Raw genomic sequence first — 13,344 nt, 5'->3', positions numbered from 1 at the left:
TTCTAAAAATATAAATTTAATAATTTTCCGCATCACGCGAAAAATTAAAAAAATCTTTTTATCAATATCTAATAATTTACACAGAATATAAAATCCTTTTCTTGAGAAATATCTATTGTCAGTTCGTGGGAGAGTCCGCGATTGCGGGGCACCCGGTACGTTCGAGGCACTTCGTATACACCTTTCGCCAATCCAGTCTTCCTACCGAGTTCAGGTTCACACTCGCGTGCCCTCCTTTATCACTGGAACGCGAGGGAAGGGAACCCTAAAATGCCATGCATTTTTTCGGCCTTCGCGCGTCGCGTAAAGTTGATTCATACCATCGGAGAAATAGAAAGTCCTATAATACGCGATTGTAAGCAAAGTTCGCGGAGCGACGCAAATATCAATGCTATTCTTAGTTTTATTTATTACAATTGCGTGATAGCGATCTTGCGCAATGTTTATGTAAGAAATAAAGATAGCGCGAACGGAGAGCGACCCGCATTTTTATAAGGAATTTTAAAAGCTTCGCCCCCTCCCCTTTTTGTTTTTCATTCGTCCCGATTGCATAACGACGTGCAGCTTGCATAACACGAATTACACGAAATGCTATTTCGATTCCATTTGTGTGCGCAATTTAATCTTCTATCGTCCAATACAATTTTCAAGTCACGTATCGGTTTTCATTATCGCCTCGTTTTTTCTGTGTACCTTATATATTTTACCGTTTATTTTTATTGCTAATGTAAAATCATTAATAATCATATTGTAAACAAAAATCTTTTAAATAAATATCTATTAGAATTTTTCCGTTATTCGAATTTTTAGCGCTCTACCCTTTCCCCTTTTTCCCGGAAGAAGTTTTTTACTTTGACACACATACCTCACGATCAACGGTACCTACATCTCGATTCTCTCGCCGGCATCGGTTGAGCGATGCGCTGGATCTCCCGCTGATCGAGAAACGATGATAATTGTGAAAGTGAATTTAGTTACTGAGTGAAAACAGCCGATCCGTCGAGATGCGAACGTGACACGGTGACCAAATTCAGTCCTAAGCCTCGACCCTCGAGAAATTTTGCACGTTTTAAAATCGCGAATCGATGTTGTAAGATGGCTTTAATTTTTCGTAAAAACATCTTGGAGAAGTTTCAGAGAATTAAATCACCAATAAAAATAAAAAAAAATCCTTCGTCTAGTTTCTATTATTAATTTTTCGTTTGTGAGAAGTTATATTAATTTAAAAGAGTATAATTTTATTAAATGCATATAAAAGCGAAGATTTTATAATTTTATATTTTATCGAAAGAGTGGAATTGAAAAGTATTTTTCTTTCAATTAAAATTGAAAATATTTTATTATATTTTTCCTCAACAAGTATTTTTCTTTCAATTAAAATTGAAAATATTTTATATGTCATTCGGAAAATGAAACATTTTAAAGATTGAGCAATGAAAAATATAGACTCTTGTAATACAGCAAGAACAGCACTAAATGTAACAAACGCGGCCTGATCTAAGTTTTGTTTGCTTAACGCGAAGATCGCGGTCAATGTCAACGTGAGATGAGAATTGGAATAAGCACATCCAGAGCTAAGATGCGTGGCGAGAACACGAGTCCAATATATCACACTACCCACTCAATATTCCAAAAAAAAGCTCCGCTATTCCAAGAATAACTACTTGAAATTTTGGTTAAGGTTCTGACACAAAGTGCGTGTCAGAAATTATTTAAAGTGAATCTCTCTAAATTATCTGCAGTAAAAGTAAGCAGAGTATAAAAAGTATAGAATATATCCTTTTTAAACCGAATAAAAAAATACACGCGATAATTTTAGCTCCTCTCTTTAAGTATTTCTATAAAAATACTTTATCTTCTTTTATTAAAGCGAGAAGAGTACATCAGATTGAGATATTGGTATCCCTCTTTCGCAATTTTGAAATCTGGTCAGCTTAAATAGTCCTTCACACACCGTCCTCTTCTCTTTTTTGCCTACCCTTTTATTAGAGATTCAGTTCGAATACCCTTCGCCCGGCGATAAAACTCGACTCAGCGATTACCCAACGGATTTAATCCCGGACAAAATAATTCTGAAATATCGAAACTACGCTCGAAGTAATTTTTTTTCTTTCTGTGACCGTATCACTTCGGACTTTGCATATTTTATTTATACGTAACATGTTTCTTAATTGAAAATCAATCCTAATTTAATTTAATTTAATTAATTTTATTTTAAGGCCTTCAAATTTCAGCATAAACGTGATTTATATGCTAATTATAAGCGACAAAGTTGCTGCTTCAAGTACTCGAGAGACATATTATCTGATTTTTACTTATCTTATAAATACGAGAACTTATATTTAACGTCAATGTTATTTTTTTGAAGATGACAAATTAAATTTTTTAAATATTATAAGGCTGGCGATGACGTGAGATATTCTCCATCCGATACATTCATAGAGTCCAAAATTCTAATTATTTATGCTGTCGCTCAAGTAGGCAAAATTCAGTACTTAAATTGAAAATATACTCTTGAAGAATTCTAGAACTCTTTGAAATGCATAAGCTTTTCTACGAAAATGAATTTTGGTATTCAATATCTGCTGGCTTGCAGGTGGGATGACGATGATAAATCGCGTATCCGGAGCTCTTGTCGAAAGACGTGTCTTTCCAGTGAAATTGAAAGCAGAATATAGTAGAAACACGTGTTCATACGTCACAATCAATCAAGTGGGGATTTCAATGACGACGACATCGCACTTATTTGTGTCTCATAAAATTGATTTTAAACTACACGATATATCCCCGCTTCAGTTTATGAAAAAATTCCAAGAGAAAAATTGAAAATATTCTATTCAAATTTTAAAAGTGAAATGTAGGTACTTTTGTCAGAGACACGATTCGTGTATCAAGTTTTTAAATATATTATCGTAAAAGAAATATTTTAAATAATTTTATAATATTAATCCTAATAATATTATATAATTATAACATAGTTATAATTAGTTAATTGATTATATGAGAAAAAAATATATAATACATAGATTATTTTTCTGATATGTAATAATAAATACTTTTTAACATTAATTAATTATAATATTAATTATTGTCATAATATTATATGTAATATGTCACATTTTAAATAATGTAAATTAAATACTGTAATTTGCATAATGTGACGTTAGATACACTATTTTGCATAATATAATTATTATTTAGATAATAATTATATTATGCAAAATATATAGGGAATTTTAATTATTATCTATTAATCTATTAATTTGTCTTGTATAAGATATTTATTTAATTTAAATATTAAATTTTTCAAATATTTATGTGACATCCAAATTATATACAACTCAAAATATTTATAATGTAGTATAAATATATTACCTTGTAGTATAAATATATTACCTTTTATTTTTTTTCATTTTATTCAAAATAGAATAAAAGATATAATAGAAAAATTCAAGACACTTTAAAAGAGATTTAGATTTCTGTTTAAAGCAGCATAGCCATAGTTAAAATTACTGTCCTCTCCTTCCCAGAAAAATAATCATTATACATTTTTTTAAATGTATTATATATAATCAATTAACTAAATATATCTTATAATTGACTGAAAATTATGTAATGTGATTATAGTATAAAATCATTATGCTTTTTAAATCGCATCATAAACAGATGTTGACATATTTGACGTATTTACAAACTTCGTAACGAAGATAAATTCTTTAGATATATTCCACTCCCAGGGGAGGGAGGGGAGATCGTAATCGAAAACATGTTGACAAATTTAATATCGGACGCTATCAACATGGCGTCAAACTTGGCGAAAGGGTTAAATCAACAGGTCCTCAATGACAAATGCACCTTGAACCGCGCTTCAAGCTAATTCTCCAACGCGCCGAAAACTCGAATCGTATCAAGACAGAATTACGTAGCATAAATACCTTTCTTTTCCGGAAACATTGTTCCCTCTGACCACGCCAAATTGATTTCCTTCCTCCCCGCATCTCTCCGCACTTTCCTACCGCACTTTGCAACACACTTCTGTCCCATCGAACCGTAATAATTCCATCAGGACGAGTCCCGTAAGTCGAAAACGAGCGAAAGCTTCACCGTTTGTTTTCCCGCTGCGGATATCTCGCGACAAGATGGCCGCCACAGGTGGCATCGCAGGGCCCTTAAATTCGCCTCTTTCTCCTCTTCACGACTGACGGAAGAAAGTGCGTCGGCCGAGCACGACGAAGACGGAGCGGGAGATGGAATTCGCGAAACGATATTTAATACCCGTAGCTCGAGCATGGCTGATATAAGACGAAATATGCTAATGGTAAATACGACGCAACACACGAACACGACGCGCGCGCAGCGAGGCTCGGACTGGGAAGGGAGGAGGGGGAAAGAGAGAGAGAGAGCGGCCGGGACGGGTGGGGTGGGGAGGGGGAAAGACGCACGCGCGCGGCGTTACCATGTCAACGGGCAAGACGCGTCGCGCGCCTCGCCGCCTATGACGTAACCGCGTCTTTGCGTCACGGAACGTCAGGGGAGAGAAGGGCGACCCCGAGCGGGGCGGGAAGGGTGAGCGGGAGAGAGATGGCCCGATACCACGGGGAAGAGAGCGCCGATGGTTTAGGCTCGCGCTTGTAGGGCACGACGACTGTACGGTTATGTAATCGACGGACGTCGGGATGCGGTGGATCGATCATTTTCGCCGTCGAAAAAAGGGCCTGCGCGCCGATTGGACGGCCCCGGCCTGGGCGCGAAGGTGCCCCAAGGATCCTGTTAATGGCCGAGTTGCGCAGGGACATCTCTTCCGAGTCCAGCCGGAACGATAGCGCTTCCGGTCGGAGCTCTTGAAATATTATTTTCAGATACGCTACACTTGATGCTCGTTTTTGTAATTTTACGGAGATTTTGTACGGAGATTAGCGAAGAATCACCTATTTATATACATCTGTTTTCATTTAATAATGCATATTAGATTTAATCTGAAATATACTAGGTTGAGATACGAGATTTTTTTATGACGAAATATAATGTAAAAACCTTGTATGCATGTTTAGAAAATATATATGAAACAATATATAATTTAAAAATAAATGATGCTTAAAAATGCCCACTGTCTTAATCTTTTATTTCATGCACCAGATTTTAATTACGATCTAAAATAATTGCCGAAATTTGCTAGCTTTCCTAATTCTATAAAATCATACTGTACAGGATGTCAGAGCAATCTCTCCAGAAATAGCACTTGTAGCTTACCTCGAGAACTTTAAAAACACTATAATGAAGTATATATATTTTTTTATCGAGTACTTTTCGAGTTATGAAGCTTGAAATAATCTCTTAATTTTATATAAACCATAAAATATCTAGTAAAATATTTATTTTCCGATTATCTTATCTTAATACTTTTATGTACAAAGTAATGAGAGGAATCAATTGATGCAAAGAAAACACATAATTGTTTCGAAAAAAAAAGGTAATTGTTAATTGCAACTCGATAAAAGTACTCAATGAAAAAAATACTTTATTATTGTGTTTTAAAAAGCTCTCGAGGTAAGCTACAAGAGCTTTTTTGGGAAGAGATTGCCTCAACACCCTGTATAGATTAATATAACGTCAACATTTCCTTTCGTCCTCGGTAGGAAAAAGTTTAGTTAGTTTCTCAACATTATAATAGCAGCTTTCATACGTGTAAACAGCCTTGGATAACTAATTTTGCCGTTAACTTGTTCGAATATAATTTCAGATTCCTTTACGAAATAGGCTGTCCAATTATACAAAAGTACGAAGTAGAAATTATGAGGCAAAAATTGGAAAATCAGCGAGACGTGAAAGCGTTGCGTAGGATGTCGCAATTAAGAATTCCCGGGCAATTTTTTTACGATCTCGGAGGCCTCCGGGGTTAATCGACCGACATGTCGTTCATCAAGGCAGGGTGAACGCCACCCCTGATCTATTTTTCACGAAAACTTTCCCTAATCCGGGACGGCCACGCGACACCGAAAGGGCAACATCCGAAAAATTGATTGTAGGTCTCACGTACATTATTACTCCTTAGATGTTATCGCGTTGAAGGTGACAAAATCACGCCATTTTTTTCAAAAGAAAAATTGGCACAAGTTTTATCAACTTTATTTTGTTATTTTATTACAAATATCTCGAGCTATTTTTGAAATAGCGAATTATTTTCACATGACAGATGATGTAAATTACATAGAACGCGTCTTTAAACAGCAGATATCTATAACTAAAATAATGAGTCACGTGTATATTTTATCTCAAAGTTTCAATTTTAATTTTATGTGTATCTTATGGTGAGAAAGAGTCAACGTGAGGCGCTGAAAACTCGTTTCTTTGTAACAATTGCAAATTTATTCTTTCCACATTCCTGTTTACACACACTGGAAATTATAGATCCAATGGACGATGAAAAAATTCCGATCCAGTCGATACGATTGCGATACACATTCCGATCGTTCGCCTCGCTCAGAAAATCACAGAAAAGCGTGGTACGGGTTCATTTCCCATGGACTCGCGCGTGACTAGGACGATTGTCGCGATTTGAGCGATATTTAATTACACACAAGGGAGGATGAGGTGCAAGCTAAGACTGAGGCAATTATTATTTTTAATGACATGGCTGCGGGAAGAACGCAAGTCGACTGGTGCCATCGATGGAGGCATAGGCCTTCAAATGAATTACGACGAGAAGAAATCATGCTGCGAAATTAAGGACACGCGGTTCCCGAATTTGATCGCTGAATAAGACTAGCAATGATGCAAAATCATCTTATACTTCGCGTGTATTATATCCTTGCGTTTTGCAATTTATGTTGTATATATAATTTAAATACATATATCTTGCATATCTTGTTCGTCTTGTCTTATGCAAAATTTATATTTCGCATGTTATATTATATTTAATGCCTCTCGCATATCCTATTTTAATGTCTCGTACGGACAAAATTTTCCAGCATCTTGATGTCCTGTGCCTTATATCTCTAGTATCTCGTGTCCTGCAATTTGTAATCCTCATAAAGACTACACTGCACTTCCTCTTAATTAAAGGCTTGAAACGAAAACAAGGTTAGAGTGATAGCGATGATTTTGAGATAAAATATAAGCTATTTTTGCATACGATGTAATTAGATTATATTTTTAGCCGCCATCTTTCTAGATTTTACATTCTCTTGCACTTAATCGCGATTTCAAATAGTCCATTATTATCTACAAATAATATATTATATTCATATTTAAAAAATAATTCGCGCGTTTGCATTATATATATTTTTTAATTATACATTTATATATTATATATATATAAAAGATAATTATTTCAAGTTTTCTCTTTAATGTTATACGTTTGTATCTTTTCGCACCTAATCGCGATTTCAAATCGTCCATTATTATGTACAAATAATATATTACATTCATATTTATAAAATAATTTGTTTACATTTTTAATTACATATTTATAATTATAATAATATTTTATATATATAAAAGATAATTATTTCAAGTTTCTCTTTAATGTTATACATTTTATATCTTTTATCGTAATTATACGTCTACGCAGCGTCCTACATCAGAAATATCTCATTTCCACAAGTGATTCACGAGCGCTTTTCACCGTGTCATCTTCATCCTCATCGCCGCGGTATAATAATTACGGCTCTGCCTTAACGAGCCGTCTGTACGTAACATGTACGGGGCTCACGCGGTCGTGCGTATCAATATTTGCGTAGGTGGAGGCACTTACTGCCGCGGGGACGGTATTGTTCGCGTGTCGTAGAACCGGCCGTATCGTTTGTTTAACGCGGTGGAGTCCCGTCAATTCTACCGACTTCGACATTGGCAGCCCCGGTAAAAGTGATTCCGGCTACGCAGCGTTATCGAATCACTTTCGCAAAGTGAGTTACTCCTCTCTCTGTCTCTCTCTCTCTCTCTCTCTCTCTCTCGCTCTCTTTCTCTTTCTCGATGGGCTCTTCGACGTATTTTCACCGCACATTTAACCGCTAAATGTGCCTGTCTTAATTGAAACATCGACTGTGAGGTAACATGCTATAGCATGTGAAATATCGAAGTCATTTTCCATAGAATATCGATTTCGCGATTCAATATGTGTAGATGTGCGTGTATGTGTGTTCATTAAAGTGTTATACATTTGCGTTATTCAGTCTTCAGAAACTATTTGTTTAATAAAATATGCTGATAATCGCAAGATATCAATTATAATCCAACAGAGAGAAGAGAGAACACATATTTATTATAATTTGAAGTAGGTAATAAAAATATGAATTAAAATCTCTCTCTTGTCTTGTGTCATTATTTAAATTAAAATAAAAATTTTTCAACTGTTCCATTTTATGCTGTATTACATAATTATTTTATTAATTTTATTGCCTATGTAAAATAATTGTAATAATTATAAATACATATATGCAGTCCAAATTAATTTATTTTCTTGTCATTTCGAATCTACCGTGCTTTTCTTCCATTTCCACAATTATTCCTAAATTTTTAAAAATCCGAAATTTGTATTTGCGACAAGTACACGCACATTTTTTGACGAATTTACTTGACAATAGCGCAAACGAAACTGGACGGCGTAAAATAAGGACGAGACGGAATCGTTACCCGTTATATTAAAATACGCATCTCCCGTTACGTTATACATTGTCATGTATTGGCGAATGCATGCGTAAGAATGTAAGAGCACTTTCTCTCATGAATCCTGCCCCGGCCGATGAATAAGCCGAAAGTCCGAGTTGCGAAACCTGCCGAATATTGCGTCGAGCACGCATAACTTATCAACTTACGTGTGTTGTATACGTTATTGTTTAATTATCCGATTAATCTGTCCATCGACGCGATTTTAATTTAACGTCTCTGCGAGCTCTAGAACGTCATAAAATAAAATTGTAATAAAGAGATACGATGGGAATCCATATATTGGGGGTACGCTTTAGACTTCGTGAAATTTATGCGAGAAACTAATCCCTTTAAACGATCCTTCTGACGACCGAATTTTGCAATAGCTACATAAATATTTCACGCATCACATTTTATCGGTAATGTTCGTTTATTTAAAATAAGAGATTGTCGAAAATATATCGAAATTATTTCTTGCGAATTATAATTTTAATAAGTTCTATACCTAATTTTGTACGCGTAAAAGATTATATTTGTGATTTTCGCGATGAAATGTCCGTTAAAAATATTAGCGAGATTCCTCGTGAGTTCCCCGCGGATCGTAAAGCAATAACCATAATTCAAAACCGGTACAATTTGTGCAACATGTTAAAAGCGATTTAAAGCGATGGTCGGAAAGCTGTTAAATACCGAATGCAATTTACGTCTCTTGGCGACTGAACGGATAAGAGGCCTTCTTCTCGCGGTTAATTTTCCATTTCTTAACGCGTCGCGGCGCCAATAGCCACAAGGCAAGAAACGGCCGCTTCCTCTTCCTCGGTTTCACCCGCCGTTGTTCGAAGCAGCCGTAAAGTTACAGCCGAATGAAGAAATAATTGATTCTGTCATTCGATTTGCATCATAAACCAGCCTCCGTGGTTTTAACAGCTCGCGAGTTCCGCAAGATGCATCCGCAAGAAATGGGTCGCTTAAGTAGACTGATATTAGTGTGGCGTAGAGAAAAGGATTGATTACGCGATGTACAAATTTATCATTGAAATCGACCTACTTATCAAACTATTCTATTAGTAATAGAAAATACTAGATCATGATAATAATAGATGTTTGAAAAAATTAACAGAAAAATATGTAAATTTTGTAGAATATTCAAATTAGCTCTTCTAAAGAATTAGGTCTTATATTAACATCGTGCGTTTAATTTAATTATAAGAAAGATAAAATAATAGAATGTTAGATTGTAATAATAGATATTTAAAAAAAGAGCAAAGAGGGAGAGAGAGGAGTATACATAATTTATTATCTCTGTACAGAATATCTAAAATAAATTCGATATAAATTGACGATATCAGTCAAATCGAAATTAAATAATATATTGTTTAATTTTTTGATTTTTTTCCTAATTACTCCATCAGTATTCGTTAAAATCGGCTATTCGATATATTGAGCACAAATTATTAATTATTTGAATAAAAATTAATAGAGAGGCTGACCCGATTTTTTATCAAAATTAACGATATCCAAACGAACTATAAATTAAATAATATATTCTTTAAATTGCTCGATTTCTTTAAGTTATTTCATCAATATTCATTAAAGTCGATTACTGAGCACGACAGAATTATATAATATATCGGAATAAAAAATTAATAGAGAGAGATTGACCCAATCTATTATCAAAATTAACGATATTCAAACGAGAGTAAATATTTCTTGCAATATTAAAATTGCAAAAGTAGGGCATAAATTTCGCAATCACATCTCTCATTTAAATTCATGTGTAACAAAATTATTTTAATATTTCAATGCTCAAGGAGAAGATACACAAGGATAATCTTGATGGAATATCATTAAGATAATTAATTAACGCGCAATTAATATAGAGATTAAAATCCCGATTATCCGCTCGATTCGCGTAAAGAAAAACACTTGCAAATTTCAGCCCACTGATCCAGTGACACCCAGTATACAGGTTGATAAAACGCAGTCACGTCGAAAGTAGCAAATCTCGCGGAGAGACTTTCTCGCCACGTTCATTCATGCCGTTCTCGCGCGCGTACACACGATCATCGCATAAACGCCCACCTCTTCCTACGTATACACGAGACGCATTCGCATTCTCCGCTTCCCGCATGCGGTATATTCCGATGCTGAAGTAGGTAACTCGATTTTACTATCCGCTTTCGAGTTTGCGCAACACTTGTCGCGCGCGCGCGAATCTGACATGTTCGCCGATAATCGTGAAATCATGGTGCTATTCGCTAAAATGCCGTTGTGATTCGCAACGTGACGCATATATACGTGTGTATACGTAATGTATCGACAACCGGTGTCGAGTACATCCGTCACGGTGAATTTCATTTCACGTTGCACGCGGATGCAGTCGTCAAAAAAAATAGACGTTTTGTTCTATTCCGAAGCGATAAAATCCATCATTTTTCCATTCCTCGTTACGTTCACGTGCAAATATTTTTCACGCCTTTTCACATCGCGAAATGGAGGAACAAAATTAAATTAAATATCGGTCACATGAAATTAGATAATTTAATATTTAATTTTGATTTTCTATCATGGTTCTATCAAATTTTACATGTGACTCAGTTAAAATATTTCTCGCAATTATCGCTTCATTAATATATGTCTTTAGTCTGACACGCAGACAAAGACACACATTGTAAAATTATTTTAGACCGCCTAGTTCATACAAAGTACGGTATAAGATAGACGACAATGTCTTTAATCTCGACAACCGGATGACGATGGACACAAGTTTCCGTATTCACGAGATAATTATCTCGCTGGTATGTGTGATAAAAGATGGTGTACATGTCATGGCGATGTATTTGGAGCATTTAACTAACCGCAGCTCGAATATATATTATTCACTCTGCGTGTAACCACCTTCTGTTTTTCGCTTATTCAATAAACAAAGGCAAAAACCTGTCGACCTGTCGGTTAACTCAATTTAACTTCCATTAATATGCATATTTGATTCTAAAAAATGAAAAAAACTCTTGGAAACAATTTAGGATATATTAATAGTCAATTTTTGAAATAGTCATTTTTTATCGTTAAGATATTTTTTTCGACAATTTTTTTATCAATTCTTCGTTTGACATCAGCTGAGTGCGATATATTTCATCGGAGGGAAAAATAGCTCCAACTCTATTAAACCTACACGTAAATAAAATTCAATGTTTGCGCATAATGGTGTACTGATAATAAGGGAGACAATACTCTGCCTCTCTTTAGAATATCAAGTGTCACAATAACACACGCGCATCCGCGAAAGCAACGCTCAGTGAAATCGTACCAGTATCAATCCTCGAAAATAGTTTCGAGTTTCATATCGACGCCTCGCCGACGAGACATCGACACTCGACAGAATATGCCAGATCATGCGAAAATTACTTTTCAGCAACAGATTACTAGGAAAAAAACAAATGACAAAGTGTTTCAAGTATACGTATAAGGTACAATAACAAATTATTTAAAGTATTTATATACGATAAGATAGGAAATATGAGAGATTCTCTGTTATTTTCACATATGTAAGATAAGAATTCAATTTAAATCTCTTTAAAAGGTTCCTAAATGAAGACTCCCATATGAAACATTACATGTGTCTTCCGAGATAATAGTGTACATATGAAATGATGCACTAAACTTTAGGAGCGTATTCTAGAGGTCAAAATAAGACTTTTTCCTATGAACATGGGTCTGCAAATGAACCCTCCCGAGCTAAAGGCCCTTAAAGTTTGGGGAAAAAATTGAAAATTGGCTATATTTCAGAAAAAAATTATTATTTGACTTTGGTTTTGACGTTACCTGTCACTCTCTCTTGAAAGATAAATAAATTTGCGGGTGTTTGGTCAATTTCACACATTTTTGAATTTTAGCTCACAAGAAAAAAAATCTTATTTTGACTTCTAGAATACGCTCCTAAAGTTTAGTGCATCATTTCAGATACATCCTGTATATTATACAATTAATATGTGACAATACAAGTTTTATATCTATAAAAAACTTTTTTATAGGAAAGATTCTTCCAGAGCAAGTAGATTTTTCTATTCTTTTCCGACATTGCGTCCTTTGAATAAGTGATGAATAAGTGTGAGTTCTTCTATAATTCCCTGAATTTTTCGAATCTGAAAGGAAAAAAATGGAAAAAAATCTAATTCTGGGATATTTCTCGCTTTAAGCTTGAGACACCTCGTATATAAAATCAATGGCGATAACGTGTACACGTTTGACGTGCCAAGACTCGGATCGATACTCGGGAGGCACTCGCGGCCTCTCTGGGAGAGAGAGAGGGCCGTCCTTCCTCTCGTTCGTTCCCACCGTAGCTAGGGAAGAGGGCTCGGAGGATCGCAGATAAGGACAGGCAATAAGAAAAGCACACTGTGGAAAAAAATTCCGCTCGAAAATTCGCTGATCAAAGAACCCCTCGAAATGGGAGAAAAAGAGATGAGATTCACAGTTATTAATATTTTAATGCAAATGTAATTTGTAAGATATTTTTAGAATTACACTTTTATTAAAATATTTTTAGAATTACACTTACATTAAAATATTAATAAATGTGAATCTTTTTTTCCAAGAATATTTATTATTACTTTTAATAAACTTCTAAAAGATAAATACATTCAACTGAAACATAGATTAATTGTAAGACTTTTATAGAACAATAACCTTTATTAT

The 13,344-nt window shown here is 34.8% G+C and overlaps 1 protein-coding gene across 4 annotated transcripts in view; it reads right to left on the bottom strand.

Moving 5' to 3' along the window:
- The window catches only part of LOC105254664 (nuclear receptor coactivator 3), a 115,293-nt gene that overhangs the window by 49,014 nt on the left and 52,935 nt on the right, over positions 1-13,344 (bottom strand). Inside the window, exon 1 of one of the 4 annotated variants that reach the window (XM_011263486.3) lies at positions 3,936-4,057. The exons of the other annotated variants lie outside the window; for them this stretch is intronic. The gene's annotated coding sequence lies outside the window, so the exon portion shown is untranslated. Of the gene's footprint in view, positions 1-3,935; positions 4,058-13,344 lie in introns of those variants that run through there. 4 annotated transcript variants of the gene reach the window in all.

Source organism: Camponotus floridanus, unplaced genomic scaffold (genome assembly GCF_003227725.1).
Source record: "Camponotus floridanus strain SB8 unplaced genomic scaffold, Cflo_v7.5 scaffold62, whole genome shotgun sequence".
NCBI lineage: Eukaryota > Metazoa > Arthropoda > Insecta > Hymenoptera > Formicidae > Camponotus > Camponotus floridanus.
Note: the sequence above shows the minus strand (reverse complement) of the source record. Positions and strands in the feature narration are given on the sequence as shown.